Source organism: Haematobia irritans, chromosome 2 (assembly GCF_050003625.1).
Source record: "Haematobia irritans isolate KBUSLIRL chromosome 2, ASM5000362v1, whole genome shotgun sequence".
Classification (NCBI taxonomy): domain Eukaryota; kingdom Metazoa; phylum Arthropoda; class Insecta; order Diptera; family Muscidae; genus Haematobia; species Haematobia irritans.
The window spans coordinates 207,403,497-207,420,735 of NC_134398.1; the positions used below are offsets into that span (position 1 = coordinate 207,403,497).

At 27.8% G+C, this 17,239-nt stretch overlaps 1 protein-coding gene across 6 annotated transcripts in view; it reads right to left on the reverse strand.

The window, feature by feature from the left end:
• The window catches only part of Piezo (piezo type mechanosensitive ion channel component), a 219,012-nt gene that overhangs the window by 160,672 nt on the left and 41,101 nt on the right, over positions 1-17,239 (reverse strand). For all 6 annotated transcript variants that reach the window (XM_075297326.1, XM_075297330.1, XM_075297327.1 and 3 more), the window contains exon 3: positions 4,720-4,771. The gene's annotated coding sequence lies outside the window, so the exon portion shown is untranslated. The remainder of the gene's footprint in view (positions 1-4,719; positions 4,772-17,239) is intronic.

Below are 17,239 nucleotides of genomic sequence, written 5' to 3' on the forward strand. Positions count from 1 at the left end.
ATTTTATTTTAGAATTTTTTTTATAGAAAATTTTGTCAGAATTTAATTTTTATAGAACATTTTATCAAAATTTTATTTCTATAGAAAATTTTATCAAAATTTTATTTCTATAGAAAATGTTGTGAAAATTTTATTTCTATAGAAAGTTTTGTCAAAATTTTATTTCTATAGAAAATTTTGTCACAATTTTATTTCTATACAAAATTTTGTCGAAATTTTATTTCTATAGAAAATCTAGTCAAAATTTCATTTCTCTATAAAAAATATTTTCAAAATTTAAGTTCTATAGAAAATTTTGTCATAATTTAAGTTCTATAGAAAATTTTGTCAAAATTTTATTTCTATAGAAAATTTTGTCATAATTTAAGTTCTATAGAAAATTTTGTCAACATTTTATTTCTATGAAAAATTTTACCAAATTTTTATTTCTGTAGAAAATATTGTCAAAATTGTATAGAAATTCTATAGAAAATTTTGTCAAAATTTTATTTCTATAGAAAATTTTGTCAAAATTTTATTTCTATAGAAAATTTTGTCAAAATTTTATTTCTATAGAAAATTTTGTCAAAATTTTATTTCTATAGAAAATTTTGTACAAATTTCATTTCTATAGAAAATTTTGTCAAAATTTTATTTTAGAAAATTTTGTCAAAATTTTACTTCCATAGAAATTTTTGTCAAAATTTTGTTTCTATAGAAATTTTTGTCAAAATTTTATTTCTATAGAAAATTTTGTCCGAATTTTATTTCTATAGAAAATTTTATCAAAATTTTATTTCAATAGAAAATTTTGTGAAAATTTTATTTCTATAGAAAATTTTGTGAAAATTTTATTTCTAGAGAAAATTTTATCAAAATTTTATTTCTATAGAATATTTTATTAACATTTTATTTCTAAAGAAAATATTGCAAAAATTTTATTTCTATAGAAAATTTTGTGAGAATTTTATTTCTATCGAAAATTTTGTCAGAATTTTATTTCTATAGAAAATTTTATCAAAATTTTATTTCTATAGAAAATTTTTTGAAAATTTTATTTCTATAGAAAATTTAGTCAAAATTTAATTTCTATAGAAAATTTTGCCAAAATTTTTTTCTGTAGAAAATTTTGTCAACATTTTATTTCTATGGAAAATTTTATCGATATTTTATTTCTATAGAAAATTTTGTAAAAATTTTATTTCTATAGAAAATTTTGTCAAAATTTTACTTCCATAGAAATTTTTGTCAAAATTTTATTTCTATAGAAAATTTTGGGAGAATTTTATTTCTATAGAAAATTTTGTTAACATTTTATATAGAAAATTTTGTCAAAATTTCATTTTTATAGAAAATATTGCAAACATTTTATTTCTATAGATTTTTTTATTTCTATAGAAAGTTTTATTTCGATAGAAAATTTTGTCAAAATTTTATTTCTATAGAAATTTAATTTTATTTCTATAGACAATTTTGTCAAAATTTTATTTCTATAAAAAATTTTGTCAACATTTTTTTTTCTATAGGAAATGTTGTCAAAATGTTATTTCTATAGAATTTTTTTTTTCAAGATTTTATCTCTATGGAAAATTTTGTCAAAATTGTATTTCTATAGAATATTTTGTAAAAATTGTATTTCTATAGAAAATTTGTCAAAATTTTATTTCTATAGAAAATTTGTCAAAATTTTATTTCTATAGAAAGTTTTGTCAAAATTTTATTTCTTTAGAAAATTTTTTGAAAATTTTATTTTTATAGAAAATTTTGTCAAAAATTTATTTCTATAGAAAATTTTTAAAAATTTGATGTCTATAGAAAAATGTATCAAAATTTTATTTCTATAGAAAATTATGTCAAGATTTTATTATTTTCTTCAAATTTTATTTCTGTAGAAAGTTTGGTCAAAATTTTATTTCTATTGCCTTTGATTCATGGTGGTGGAGGTCCCGGTCGAATTTAAGACCGTATATACTTGTTTTAAATTCCATATAACTTTTTGTTCATGACATAAAATCAATTGCATTTCTTCTAACTTTGTAAAAGTTCATAATTCTATAATCTAATTTATATGGATTACAAATTGACAATATCAATTAAAAATTACTTTATGACAAAACAAAAAATCAATTCCATACAATCCACTACCACATAAAGCGTTGCCTATTGCTTTAGCTGACAACTGATGCGATTGCCATTTGTTGGATGTTCGCATGGGGAAAACCAACATCATAAATGATATCCAGGCATCATAAAAATGACAGATGAGTGCTTAGTTATAGCGAGAATGGACAGTGATAAAATCAATGGATTGCAGTGTGACTAAGAGAGTAAAGAATACCAAATTGTATGTGTGACAATGTTGGAAAATATATGATATACAAGGGAATAATAAAAGACATACAATCGCCATTTGTAAAGGATAAAATGGGAAGTGTTAATAGTGGATTTGTATATGTTGTGTTGTTTATTAATGGTCCGATTAAGGAAATGTCAAATATAGTGATTTGTTTTCTTGGATAACCATTATAGTATATTAATATTTATCTGGGATCTTGATTTAATATCAGATTCCAATTGTATAATGGTCTTCGATAAATATTGCGCCTAAAAGTATTCATCAATTTATTTAGCAAATAGTAAGGAAAACAGTTAGTGGCAAATTGCAAAATTTTTGTTTGGCGATATTTTTTACCGCTAAAACTTACAAATTTAATTATTGCCAACATAGTTATCTTTGTTAAGAAGTTCAAATACAAATTGAATTTAAGTCCGATAATATCTCAATTTTTTTTTATAAGAAAATTAAATTCTTGCGATTTCCGATTCCGAATATCGGAGGAGGATATGAGCAAATATAAAAATTGGTACTGAATTTTTGATTTATTTTCTTCTCTTAACTTTTCGTTTTCCATCACTTTTTTACAGAAAATGTTGTAAGCAATTTACCCAAAAAAGAATCTTTCATCCATAAAGATGAATTTCATAACCTAAAAATATGCTTCATTTTTCAACACTTGGCATACCAATTTATCACATTATTTTCCAGCAAAAGGCCATTTAATTAATTAAACAACAAAATTCAAATTATTATCCCTATAAATATTATTTTTGTATTTATTTTCCTATGTACTACTCAATTTTCTTATATTATGCCTACTGCTCGTCGTAAACTAGACAACACTTTTAATTTATTCTTTTCCCTAGATCACATCCGGACTAAAAACAAATAGTTTTAAATTCATATTAAATTGTTTAAACAACACATATACCAAGTGTCGGATCGTTGATTAACTTGTTAAGATATATCGTTCTACAAATGAACCACAAATTCCCCGGACTATAAATACTTGTACCTTGTAGTTTGGGAAATGTATACGTATATATGTATGTCTGCTGTACACAATTGTCCCAAAGCATTCATTCGTTTGTTCTTCTGCAAACTACATGAGTAATTAGACATCAGGGAATTTGCATACTAACGCAACACACATTTTAAATTCTAAGCGTCACAATTAATACTAGGCATCAGCAACAAGTAGAGGGCAAAAAAAAGGTGTGAACAATAATGTACAGAGTTCATTTAGAGATGAGTGTAAAAACCGTGACGCCATTGGATCAATGTTAAATGTAAAGGAAATGTACTTGACAATGACCAAGTTCTCAGAATAGGTGAAACGATACTTTAATGTATTTTTTTTACTCACTCCCAAATGTAGGCAATGGAAATGTTGAAAAACGTTAATACTAATGGTATGCAAATGAGAAAACGAGGTAGATTTTTTTTAAAGTGATGTGATATGCTCGGCTGTAATAATTGTAAAATGTGTAATAAAATTTTAAAAATCTCTATTTTATTATATGATGTTTATGTGCTTTTGGGGAATTATATGAGATCTATATGTATTTTTATTTTCCTTCAATATTTCGCAACTTTTTTTTTTTGAAAATAAAGATCGAAAAAACAACAAAAACACAATATTGTCAGATTTTAAGTTAATAGGTTTTAAGGTTAGAAAATACCACCCAACGAAAATTTTTCGATTGCGAATATTAGAATATGAGGGATTATCACTTCCGTCATTGAAAGTTATTTAAATTAATTATTTTTGTGATGAAAGACAAATCAGTTTTGTAGTGAGGGGAGCAAAACTTTTTGCGTACTTTCAAAAATGAAAAATTGAAAATATTTGCATACTTTCAGGCGCTAGTCCAAAAGAATGTAATATGGTAATAGAAACGTAATGTAATATGGTAATATTTATTACTGCAGCGTACCGCATACTTGTAATTGTAATGAATGCGGCTTTTAACATTTCCAAAACATTTTACCAAGATAGTGGCAGAATAGAATCAAAAGACAAATTTTTTACACTAAAAAAACGGTCATAGTTAATATCGTGCTGTCACTATACCTAACCTAACCTAATTCTTAACTCGAAACTTTTTAGTGAAGAATACATCACTAACACTGAAATACCAGATAAAATTACTGCAATAGCGTCAAGGTTATTGTATACAGAAAATGAATGTCAGTTATATAAATAAATTTTTATTAACATGAAAGCACCTATCAATTATATTATAATTTTTTTATATTATTAGGTATAGTATATAAAATTGCCAAAAAAATGTTTTTGAAGAGAATCAATCTCTCAGAGAACATTTTTCATCATTATTCTTATGACAACCCACCAATTACCATCTGAAAAAGAAATTACAACATCTCTGTGTTCCACTTACCTTTGCAATGGCTTTTTGTTCTGTTTATTTTGATTGAATTGAATTGCACAATCTGAAAATGAAAAATCAACAAAAGAGCTACCATTAAAAAAATTACTGCATACATTTAGGCATTTATGAGAAGTAAAATATCAAAAAAATTTATATCGATTTACTGCAGCCTATATTTAAGCGAAGACATGTGTACATTCAAAAACAACAACAACAATTTGTTACATAGCCCAAAGGATGTACTCAAAGAATTTTTTTCTGTTTTTTGTTTTCATTTTCAATAAACAAAACAAACTTAAAAGCTATAAACCACCAAGAGAAAACAGCAAAACAAAAAACAAAAACGACCATTAAAGAAACGAATGTACGAAATAATGTAATTCAAGGTTAAATCAACAGAAGGCAGTAACAATAAAAACTCAGTTTGTTACTGGAAACAAAAAACAAAAACAAACAGTAAAAAAACTGGCAATACCGAAAAAAAGCCTCATTTTAGAGAAATAAACATTCTTCTTCACCCTTGATAATGGTGTAGGACAGAAGCTCGTATAGAATTCTTGTTGTTTGTTATACTTGCCATTCTTGGCACTTGGACAAAAATTGCATTTAATATATTACTTTTTCCACTCCAAAGCCCTGTTGTTTCTAGGGAAATATTGAGTTAGTTTAAACTGTAACGTGTTTTCTATACACGAGCTTTTTTCATATCTAAGGTGATTTTTGGGTTGTCACATGTTATTTGCTAATATTTTCGTTTTTCCTTAAAGGTAAAGAGAAAATATTTTATTTCAGTTACATTTGGTTTAATTCAATTTAAATAAATTTACTACAATTTAAAATCTTTATTAAATTAAATTAAAATGTATTTCACTTGAAATTAATATAATTTAATTCAACGTATTTTTATTTATTTAGAAATAAAAAAAGAAATATGATAAACTGCATGGGCAATTTTAGACATACGGAGTTTTGATTTGATGTTAAAGTTGGATTTTATCATTCCGTTTGTAACACATCAGAATACCGATCTCTCGATTTGAAATCTTGGGCTTCTAGAAACCGTAGTTGTTATTCGATTTGTCTGAAATTTGTATTTTAGAATCGCAAATAGATGTATCGAAAATTGTGTGTATCGGTCCATGATTTGGTATAGCCCCCATATAGACCGACCTCCCGATTTTATTTCTTGGGCTTCTGGAAACCGCAGTTTTTATTCGATTTGTCTGAAATTTGTATTTTAGAATCGCAAATAGGGATGTCGAAAATGGTGTATTTCGGACATTGTTTTGGTATAACCCCCATATAGTTACTTCTAGGGCTTCTAGAAACGGCAGTTTTAATTCCATTTGCCTGAAAATGGAAATCTAAAGGTATTTTAGGTAAACAAACAGGTGTGCCGAAAATGGTGCCTATCGGTCCATGTTTTGGTATAGCCCTCATATAGACCGATCTTCCGATTTAACTTCTTGGACTTCTAGAAACCGTAGTTTTTTTTCGATTTGCCTGAAATTGGAAATCTAGAGGTATTTTGGTTTCATAAACAAATGTGCTGAAGAAAGAGTCTGTCGGTCTATGTCTCGGCATAGCCTCCATGTAGCCTGAACTCCTGATTTAACTTCTTGGGTTTCTAGAAACGGCAAATTTTATCCAATTTGCCTGAAAATTTGTAGGCTCACAAAGAAGTCTGCCAAAGATGGTGTATATCGGTTCATATTTTGGTATTTACCTAATATAAACCAATCTCCAGATTTGACCTCTTGAGTAGAGGTGTGCGCGTGACACGAAATTCTCGTGACACACGTGATTCACGCGAGAATCACGTGAGTCGTGAACAAAATCCAAAGCAACTCTCGTGAATGTGCGTGAATGGGACTATAATAAATATGTCGTGCGTGAACCTGCGTGATAAATAAAATCAGTTCGTGAATGTGCGTGAATAAAATTTCTGCAAAATCACGCTCACGAAAAAAATCAAGATTTAATTCATACTCGTATGTTAACTGAAATTAATTTAGCTCTCGAACTATATTCTATTTTTGAATTTTGTTACATTTGCCGATTTCCGTTTGGAAAATGTCTTGAGTCTCGTGAATTTGTCGTGAATCACGTGAATTGTCGTGAAACGTGCGAGAGCTTGAGTCTTTAAAAGTAGCTCGTGCGTGAGCGTGCGTGAGTACTGGTTTTTCTCTCGTGAATATGCGTGAGTGGAATTGGCTACCACACGTATCGCGCGTGAGCGTGCGTGAATAAACATTTTGCTTCGTGAATGTGAGTGAAATTTCAGTCACGCGCACACCTCTAATCTAGAGACATCCCAATTTTTATGCGATTTGCCTGAAATTCAAAATCAAGAGATATTTTGGGTCAACACATAAGTAAGCCGAATATGAGGCGTATGGATCAATTTCCCGATTTGACTTCTTTAACTACGAGACACCGCAATTCTTATCCGATTTGCCGGGAATTAAAAATGTAGCAGTATTTTCGGTCTGTAAATAGTTGTAGCGAATATGGTGTGGTTCTGTCCATGTTTTTATATAGGTCCCATGTGTTAAGTCTTCTGATTTCCATATTGTTATATATGTTTGTTTGGCAGAGTATCTGTCATAAAATTCACCTGAAATTCTATATATGTATTTTAAAGTAACCTGACGAAGAATTTTCAAAGGAAACAATTATATTTTTTGATTCATGGTGGTAGATGTTTAAGATTCGGCACGGCCGACCTTAATTCCGTTTAAACTAGTTTTATTTTAATCTAAAGATTCAATAGCAATAGTTAATTTATATAATATAGTTAATTTAAATAATATTTCATTAATTCAAATAAAATTTGTTTTCTTTCAAAGACATATGATTTTAATGGAGGGACGCAAAATTCAACGATTGATGTCCCAAATTTAATAAAAAAATTATGAAATTTCTTTTTATTGAAATTTTGTTATTTTAAAGATATTTATCCTTAATATTGTGTAATTTGCGTATATTAAAATTATACATAGTCTTTCATATCAAGTCAATATTTTATCAGTAAAGAATTTCCATAGCCTTTACTGTAGATCTACCGGCAGGGGATATGACCCATTTTGTGTTATACAATCTAACTTTTTATGGAAATAACATACAAGAATTAATCATACCAAAATTGAACCATTTCTACCACTCCTTTGCATCGAATTTTAATGGGTATAACCAGGACTGTGGAGTCGAGCCAATTTTAAGAAAGTTCAAAGTCGTACGGGGCTCATTGTATTATACCCTTCAATACATTGTGGACCAAAATTATTGATACGATCTCAAATCCTTTAAATTTGTTGCAAACTATATAAAAGTTTATATTCCCATATGCATGAATTTGAATCTGAACCGATTTAGACAAAATTGTATACACTTCTACAAAATCTATGTACTTAAAATTTAAATTTTTATAGGACGAAACACAATTTTAAACCAAAAAGGAAAGTCTGAAGTCGGGCTGGGCCGACTATATTATATACTCTGCACAATTTTGTATTTAAATCTACATTATATAGGTATAGGAAAATTTACACGTTTTCGTCTTAGCAGTGAGTATCAGTGAGCATCAGTAAGAAATAAAATTTTGACAAAATTTTCTATTGAAAGAAAATTTCGACCAAAATATCTATTGAAAGAAAATTTTGACAAAATTTTTTTTAGAAATAAAATTTTAACAAAATTGTTTATAGAAATAAAATTTTAACAAAATTTTCTATAGAAATAAAATTTTTAAAAAATTTTTATATAAAAATAAAAATTTGACTACATTTTCTATAGAAATAAAATTTTGACAAAATTTTCTATAGAAATAAAATGTTGACTAAATGTTTAATAGAAATAAAATTTTGAAAAAAAATTCTATAGAAATAAAATTTTGACCAAATTTTCTACAGAAATAACATTTTGAAACAATTTGTTATAAAAATAAAATTTTGATTAAATTTTCTATAGAAATGAAATTTTGATAAAATTTTCTTCAGAAATATAATATTGACAAAATTTTCTATGAAAATAAAATTTTGCTATAGAAATAAAATTTTGACGAAATTTTCTATAGAAATAAAAATTTGAAAAAATTTTTAGTAAAAATAAAATTTTGACAAATTTTCCTATAAAAGTTATATTTTGACAAAATTTAGTATAAAGTCAATATTAAGTTAAAATCTTTAAAATTTTAATTTTCGTTTTATGTCATACCATCAAAGTTCCCTTTTTAAAAATATTCAAAAATTCAACACATTTACAATGCAAATAAAAAGTTGGCTATATTTTCTATAGAAATAAAATTTTGAATAAATGTTTAATAGAAATAAAATTTAAAAAAAAAATCTATAGAAATAAAATTTTGACAAAATTTTCTATGGAAATAAAGTTTTGACAAAATTTTCTATAGAAATAAAATTTTGACAAAATTTTCTACAGAAATATAATATTGACAAAATTTTCTATGAAAATAAAAATTTGACAAAATTTTCTACAGAAATATAATTTTGACCAAATTTTCTATAGAAATATAATTTTGACGAAATTTTCTGTAGAAATAAAATTTTGACAAAATTTTTTATAAAAATAAAATTTTGACATATTTGCCTATAAAAGTTATATTTTGACAAAATTTAGTATTAAGTCAATATTAAGTTAAAATCTTTAAAAATTTTAATTTTCGTTTGATGTCATACCATCAAAGTTCCCTTTTTTGTAGAAGTAGCAACTTCTTCTTTTTGGTGCAAACTAAACATATTAAAAAATTCGACACATTTACAATTCAAATAAAAATTTGACTACATTTTCTATAGAAATAAAATGTTGACAAAATTTTCTATAGAAATAAAATTTTGACTAAATGTTTAATAGAAATAAAATTTTGGAGAAAAAAATCTATAGAATAAAATTTTGACGAAATTTTCTATAGAAATAAGATTTTGACAAAATTTTTTATAAAAATAAAATTTTGATTAAATTTTCTATAGAAATAAAATTTTGACAAAATTTTCTACAGAAATATAATATTGACAAAATTTTCTATGAAAATAAAATTTTGACAAAACTTTCTATAGAAATAAAATTTTGACAAAATTTTTTATAAAAACAAAATTTTGATTAAATTTTCTATAGAAATAAAATTATGACAAAATTTTCTACAGAAATATAATATTGACAAAATTTAGAAATAAAATTTTGAAAAAAAAATCTATAGAAATAAAATTTTGACGAAATTTTCTATAGAAATAAAATTTTAACAAAATTTTTTATAATAATAAAATTTTGATTAAATTTTCTATAGAAATAAATTTTTGACAAAATTTTCTACAGAAATATAATATTGACAAAATTTTCTATAGAAATAAAATTTTGACAAAATTTTCTATAGAAATAAAATTTTGACAAAATTTTCTATAGAAATAAAATTTTGACGAAATTTTCTATAGCAATAAAATTTTGACAAAATTTTTTATAAAAATAAAATTTTGACAAATTTTTCTATAAAATTTATATTTTGACAAAATTTACTATAGTGTCAATATTAAGTTAAAATCTTTAACAATTTAAATTTTCGTTTTATGGTATGACATCAAAGTTCCCTTTTTTGTAGAAGTAGTAACTTTTTCTTGTTGGTGCAAACTAAACATATTTAAAAATTCGACACATTTACAATTCAAGGGATATTTCGAGATATACACCAAAATAAACTGTCGCTATTAGGAGTGATCATAAATTAATAAGTAAACTTCTTAAATAAAATAATATAAAATAAAATAAAATAAAATAAAGTGTTGAAAAACATGTCCTATATTTGAACAATTTTTTGCTTTGTAGTCAAGATGCAAAACGACAACAAATTTAAAGACAATTTCATTAAATTTAAAGAAATTTTCTGACAAGTTGACCTTAGCCCAAATATTTTTTCTTTCATGTTCACACATTTGTTTCAAAGAAACACTTTTTTTATAATAACCACAAACATTTGATCAAACACAGCAAAGTAAAATATTTTTTATTTGGTACACTGAAAAAACAGTGAACCCACAAGGAAGAAAACTTTCGGTTAATTTTAGAAAATTTTGAATGTTTGTAGAAATTTTTAACTAAACAGTATTACAAACGTTGGCATCATGACGATGTCATAAAAATAAGTTAATATTTTCCGACAAATTCAAGAAAATTTATTAGATATAACTAAGTTTTTTCACTTGTTAAAGAAAATTTTGTAGTTTCAAGGAAAAACTTGGAGTTCAAAATTGCAAAAATGTCTTTAGTGACATACGAAGTTCATGATGGACGCATTTTTGGTAAAATTTACAAATTTAAAGAAATTCTGGACTATTTTGTGGAAGACACGAATTTAGTTAATCTTTATGCTTCAGTTGAGTATATTTTTTTCCTCGGGTTTAGTTAATTTAAAAATTATTAGAGTAAAGAAAACTTCCTTCAAACATAATAATTCCATGAACTCAAATACAGTTAAATTGGCTTTAGTGAAATAGAGACTTTACTTTTTTTGAGTGTAAATCTTTTAGTAAAATTTCTTCAAATTTTGGTAGATTATTTTTGGCTCGAGTGGCAACCGTGATTATAATCGATGATCTTCAAACATAATAATTCCATGAACTCAAATACAGTTAAATTGGCTTTAGTGAAATAGTGACTTTACTTTTTTTGAGTGTAAATCTTTTAGTAAAATTTCTTCAAATTTTGGTAGATTATTTTTGGCTCGAGTGGCAACCGTGATTACAATCGATGAAGTTTGTATCCGTTGGAAATGCATTTCGCAAACCAACTTTATATTCCGTGAACTTTCACATTCCCCATGATTTGTATCATAAACAGAAAAAAACAATTTGAAATACAACCCTTATTTGTGTAGACTTTGAAGCTACTTCAAAAAATTTATGGATTTAACATTAAATCATTTTGAAAATGCAACAATGCAATTGATAGTCGTATTTTTTTTCTTCTTCTTCTTTCGTTGCTTTTGGCCGTACATTCTGCTATATAAAATTGATTCATTATCAAACATTCGCTGCTAAAATCCGACATTGTGTTTTTCATGTGCCAAAATGTACCGCAAAAAAAGTGTGTGTATGTCTTTTTTTATTGAATAAAATGGCGCCGCACGATGCCACTGTCACTACTACCCAGTTGCCTTCCGCTGCAAAGTCCGCAAAATATATTTTGTGTGTGTGTTTATTTGAACGCTATATTGCTGCTATATTTGTTTGGGTTAAGTGTCTAAAAATAATAAAACGTCACATAGCAAACCACCCCCACCCATTCAAGCAAACACAAGCTTAACTTGACTCAACGCCAAAAGCATGTAATGATACTCTTATGACACGAGCTGATTTTATAAAACCATCCCCCCCTCCCCCCTTCAATAGTTATAGAGTCACTGGTTGATATTGCTTCTGCAGCTCTGTTGTGCACCGTCATTTCTAACTAGTCAAAGCTAGTCCATTCAACTAATTCTGTTTTTTTTTTCGCGTAATGTTTATTTTTCGACGATTATTTCAAAAACAAATTTGAACAACGCGTTCTTGTCATCGTTACCATGTGAGTGAATGTGTGAAAATACATGAGGAGGGTATTGAAAGAAACCAAAAAGTTCCATAATACAAATATAAAAAGCAAAGAATCTATTGCAATTTGTTAACGGGTATATAAGTGAATGGTTATTGTGCTTTTAAATATTTTTGTGAATATTTCTTTTACTAATAAGGTATACAAAATCATTGAAATAAGTTTGATCTTAAATTTATCAATTTAAAATAACAAAATTAACCTTAAATTAAAAATAAATATAATTTGTTTTTATTGCGAACAAATATTTGGTTTTAGTTTAGTTTTATTAGTTTTTCAACATTGTCAACAGACCAATGCAATTTTCCTTATCTCAAGGTAGGTAGACACACTAATAGAAAAATTAAGTTCCAAAATCGTGAACGGACGGTAACAACATGAGACGGAAACATTCACAAAAATTTCAAACGGAATATTCACGTTTTCGCCCACGGGCGATGCGTTAAGGCAACTGCTAGCCACAGTTGGTAGAATTCTACCAAAAATAGTAGAATTTTTCTGGTTGGTAGATTGATAGAATTCTTCATGTTTTGATAGATTTTGCAAAACATTCCTCTCCAGCTAAGAGGTACAACATTTTTTGTATAAATAAAATGTTGACAAAAATTTCTATAACAATAAAATTTGGACAAAATTTTCTATAAAAATAAAATTTAGACAAAAGTTTCTATAAAAATAAAATTTAGACACAATTTTCTATAAAAATAAAATGTTAACAACATTTTCTATAAAAATAAAATTTTAACAAAATTTTCTATAAAAAAAAATTAGACAAAATTTTCTATAAAAATAAAATTTAGACAAAAGTTTCTATAAAAATAAAATTTAGACAAAATTTTCTATAGAAATAAAACGTTATCAAAATTTTCTATAAAAATAAAATTTTAACAAAATTTTCTATAAAAAACAAGTAAGGAAAGTCTAAAGTCGGGCGGGGCCGACTATATTATACCCTGCACCACTTTGTAGATCTAAATTTTCGATACCATATCACATCCGGAAAATGTGTTTGGGTTTGTCCCAAATACATACATTTAAATATCACTCTATCTGGACAAAATTTGATAGACTTCTACAAAATCTATAGACTCAAAATTTAAGTCGGCTAATGCACTAGGGTGGAGCACAATGTTAGTAAAAAAAAATATGGGAAACATTTAAATCTGAAGCAATTTTAAGGAAACTTCGCAAAAGTTTATTTATGATTTATCGCTCGATATATATGTACTAGAAGTTTAGGAAAATTAGAGTCATTTTTACAACTTTTCGACTAAGCAGTGGCGATTTTACAAGGAAAATGTTGGTATTTTGACAATTTTTGTCGAAATCAGAAAAACATATATATGGGAGCTATATCTAAATCTGAACCGATTTCAACCAAATTGGGCACGCATAGCTACAATGCTAATTCTACTCCGTGTGCAAAATTTCAACTAAATCGGAGTAAAAAATTGGCCTCTGTGGTCATATGAGTGTAAATCGGGCGAAAGCTATATATGGGAGCTATATATAAATCTGAACCGATTTCAATCAAATTTGGCACGCATAGCTACAATGCTAAATCTACTCCCTGTGCAAAATTCCAACCAAATTGGGCCAAGACTCTGGCTATTAGAACCATATTAATCCATATCGGGCGAAAGATATATATGGGAGCTATATCTAAATCTGAACCGATTTCAATCAAATTTTGCACACTTAACTGCACTACTAATTTTACTCCGAGTGCAAAATTCCAACCAAATTGGGCCAAAACTCTGGCAATTACACTGAAAAAACAGTGAACCCACCAGGAAAGATAACTTTCGATTAATTTTAGAAAATTTTGAATTTTTTTAGAAAATTTTAACTAAACAGTATTACAAGCGCTGGCATCACTCCGATATGGTAAAAATAAGTAAATAGTTTTCGACAAATTCAAGAAAATTTATTAGACATAACTAAGTTTTTGCACTTGTTAAAGAAAATTTTGTAGTTTTAAGAGAAATCTTGGAGTTCAAAATTGCAAGAATATCTTTAGTGCCATACGAAGTTCATGATGGACACATTTTTGGTAAAATTTACAAATTTAAAGAAATAATGAACTATTTTGTGAGAAATACGAAATTAGGAAACCTTTATGCTTTATTTTTGTATAATTTTTTCCTGTGTTTTAGTTCATTTAACTAACGTACGCAAAAAATTATTTGAGTAAAGTAAACTTTTTCCAAACATAATGATTCTATGAACTAATATAAAGTTAAATTGGCTTTAGTGAAATAGAGAGTTCACTTTTTTTTGAGTGTAGAACCATATTAATCCATATCGGGCGAAAGATATATATGGGACCTATATCTAAATCTGAACCGATTTCAATCAAATTTTGCACACTTAACTGCACTACTAATTTTACTCCGAGTGCAAAATTTCACCCAAATTGGGCCAAAACTCTGGCTTTTAGGACCATATTAGTCCATATCGGGCGAAAGATATATATGGGAGCTATATCTAAATCTGAACCGATTTCTTCCAAAATCAATAGGGTTCTATTCTGACCCAAATTAGGAACATGTGCTAAATTTGAAGGCGATTCGACTTAAATTGCGACCTAGCCTTTGATCACAAAAATGTGTTCACAGACAGACGGACAGACGGACATGGTTATATCGACTCAGGGACCCACCCTGAGCATTATTGCCAAAGACACCATGTGTCTATCTCGTCTCCTTCTGGGTGTTACAAACATATGCACTAACTTATAATATGCTGTTCCACAGTGTGGCGAAGGGTATAAAAATGTAGACAAAATTTTCTATAAAAATAAATTTTTGACAAAGTTTTCTATAGAAATAAAATTTGACAAAATTTTCTATAGAAATAAAATTTTGACAAAATTTATTAAAGAATTAAAATTTGGACTACCATTTCTATAGAAATTAAATATTACCAAATTTTTATAGAAATAGAATTTTGACAAAATAAGATATATTTTTTTGATAGTTTTTTTGGTAAAATTTGCTCCAAATTTTGGTAGATTATTTTCGACTGGAGTGGCAACCGTGCTGCTAGCGCGTACGGTGCAGGCAATCCAACGACATGTATGTTGATTCACATTCCTGAACGTATCGTTTTGAAATGATCACGCCGTTTATGACTTTCTTGGGGTACAGGTACAAAATTTAATGAGCACACAAATGTCCAGCAAAAACTCTCGTTACCAAATAATATTGGATGGATCTTTGTCCAAAATTTGTAAGCAGTTACTATTAAATCAAATTTTACTTTTTCTCTAGCACTGTGAAGAGCTAATTGCAAATTTTCGTCCCTCCGTTAAAGCTCTATGTCTTTGACACAACATATGTTCCCTATAGAGACATTTGTATCTCGACGCTCACTTCATACCGGTATACCTGGTATAGTCTTAAGTGGTAGTCCACTCACAATACCGGCCGACCTACATCAATATCAGCTATTTTTTTGAGTTCTTGAAAGAAAACTGACAAACAAATAGTTGTGTACCAGAGAACTGCAACCGGTGGCTTTTTTTCGTATTGCAATCTTACCCACAAAATATCGGTGGCAGTGAGTAAGACACCAATGACCATGCGATCTTTTACATTGATACAAATGCGACAATAAAAACACCAATAGTATATAACTATGTTCGTATGCAGTGTCTTGCAATCTTAAACCAGGTTGGCACTTAAGTGTGATTGCACTCAACAACAACAATTACCAGCAGTTGGCATTAGCTCAAGAGAATTGAGAGAGTACCAATTAAGAGAATACCAAACTGCTGAGATATGGATAACCAATTTGTGTGATTGCTTTACTACGGTGTTTTCGAGAGACCAACACTCATACTAACAAACACCGACAGTCGTCGGTTGCATTGGATATTGGTGGTTGAAATTTTTTAACCACTCAGATTTGGCTGTTCTGTGTTGTTTTTGTGGTACAATTACGACATGCCCAGTTTTTCCGTAATCATTTGCTTGGAATTGCTTCGTACCCGAGCAACTTTTGCGGGATCTGGATCATCTTTAAACACTCATACACTCGATTTCTACTTACTTTCGAGTTCATATGCGTAAATCCACGATTCATCATCTGTCACGATGTCATCAACGTGTTTCGAAGCATCGTGATCATATCTTCGGGGCATTTCTTGCGACCAATCGACACGACCCTTTTCGAGTGATTGACAAATTGTATGGGATCCAACGTGAACAATTTTCTTTTTTGACGGTCAATGTTTTTCATACAATATTGAATTTGAACATCTCACGTTAGGTCACATGACGATCTTGCAATATCAGTTGGCGCAACATCAATGGTTTCCTGAACAACAGTTTTGGACGACCTTCACAAAATTCGTCATGGAATGAATTACGACATCGGTGGAATTCATTATACCACCGATAAATACTGGTCCTTGACTGAGTTTCATCACCAAAAATTGTATAAAGTTCATCGATACACTGTGTTAAGTTAATCCACGTCGAAAGTTGTAAAAATAATAGCACTAAAATATTCAAGGATTAAGTCCATTTGTCGGGTGAGATGAATCTTATAAGGTGCAGTAGCGGTCAAGTATAACCTCAAAAATGTCAAGATTTACCGAAAAGTTGTCAGTTGGCTGATTGCAACATTCGTGTTGCCCAATCCCGAAATATAAGGGGGCAACCCTAGTACATTCATTTCGGGGCTATAACCCAAGAATATCAAATTCAATATGATATATCACTGATAGATTTTGTACATCGCAAATTTCATTAATATTTTATACAGCCTATTTATCATTGTAGTTATGAATTCAAATTCCATTGAACAAACCTCACCAAAAAGGAAGAAAAATTAGTTTTATGTAAACTTCTCATGAATTCATGTCAATAAGTGCCTTTCTCCATAACGTGACATGAAAAAATGCCAACTATTACCTCAAGATTATTAA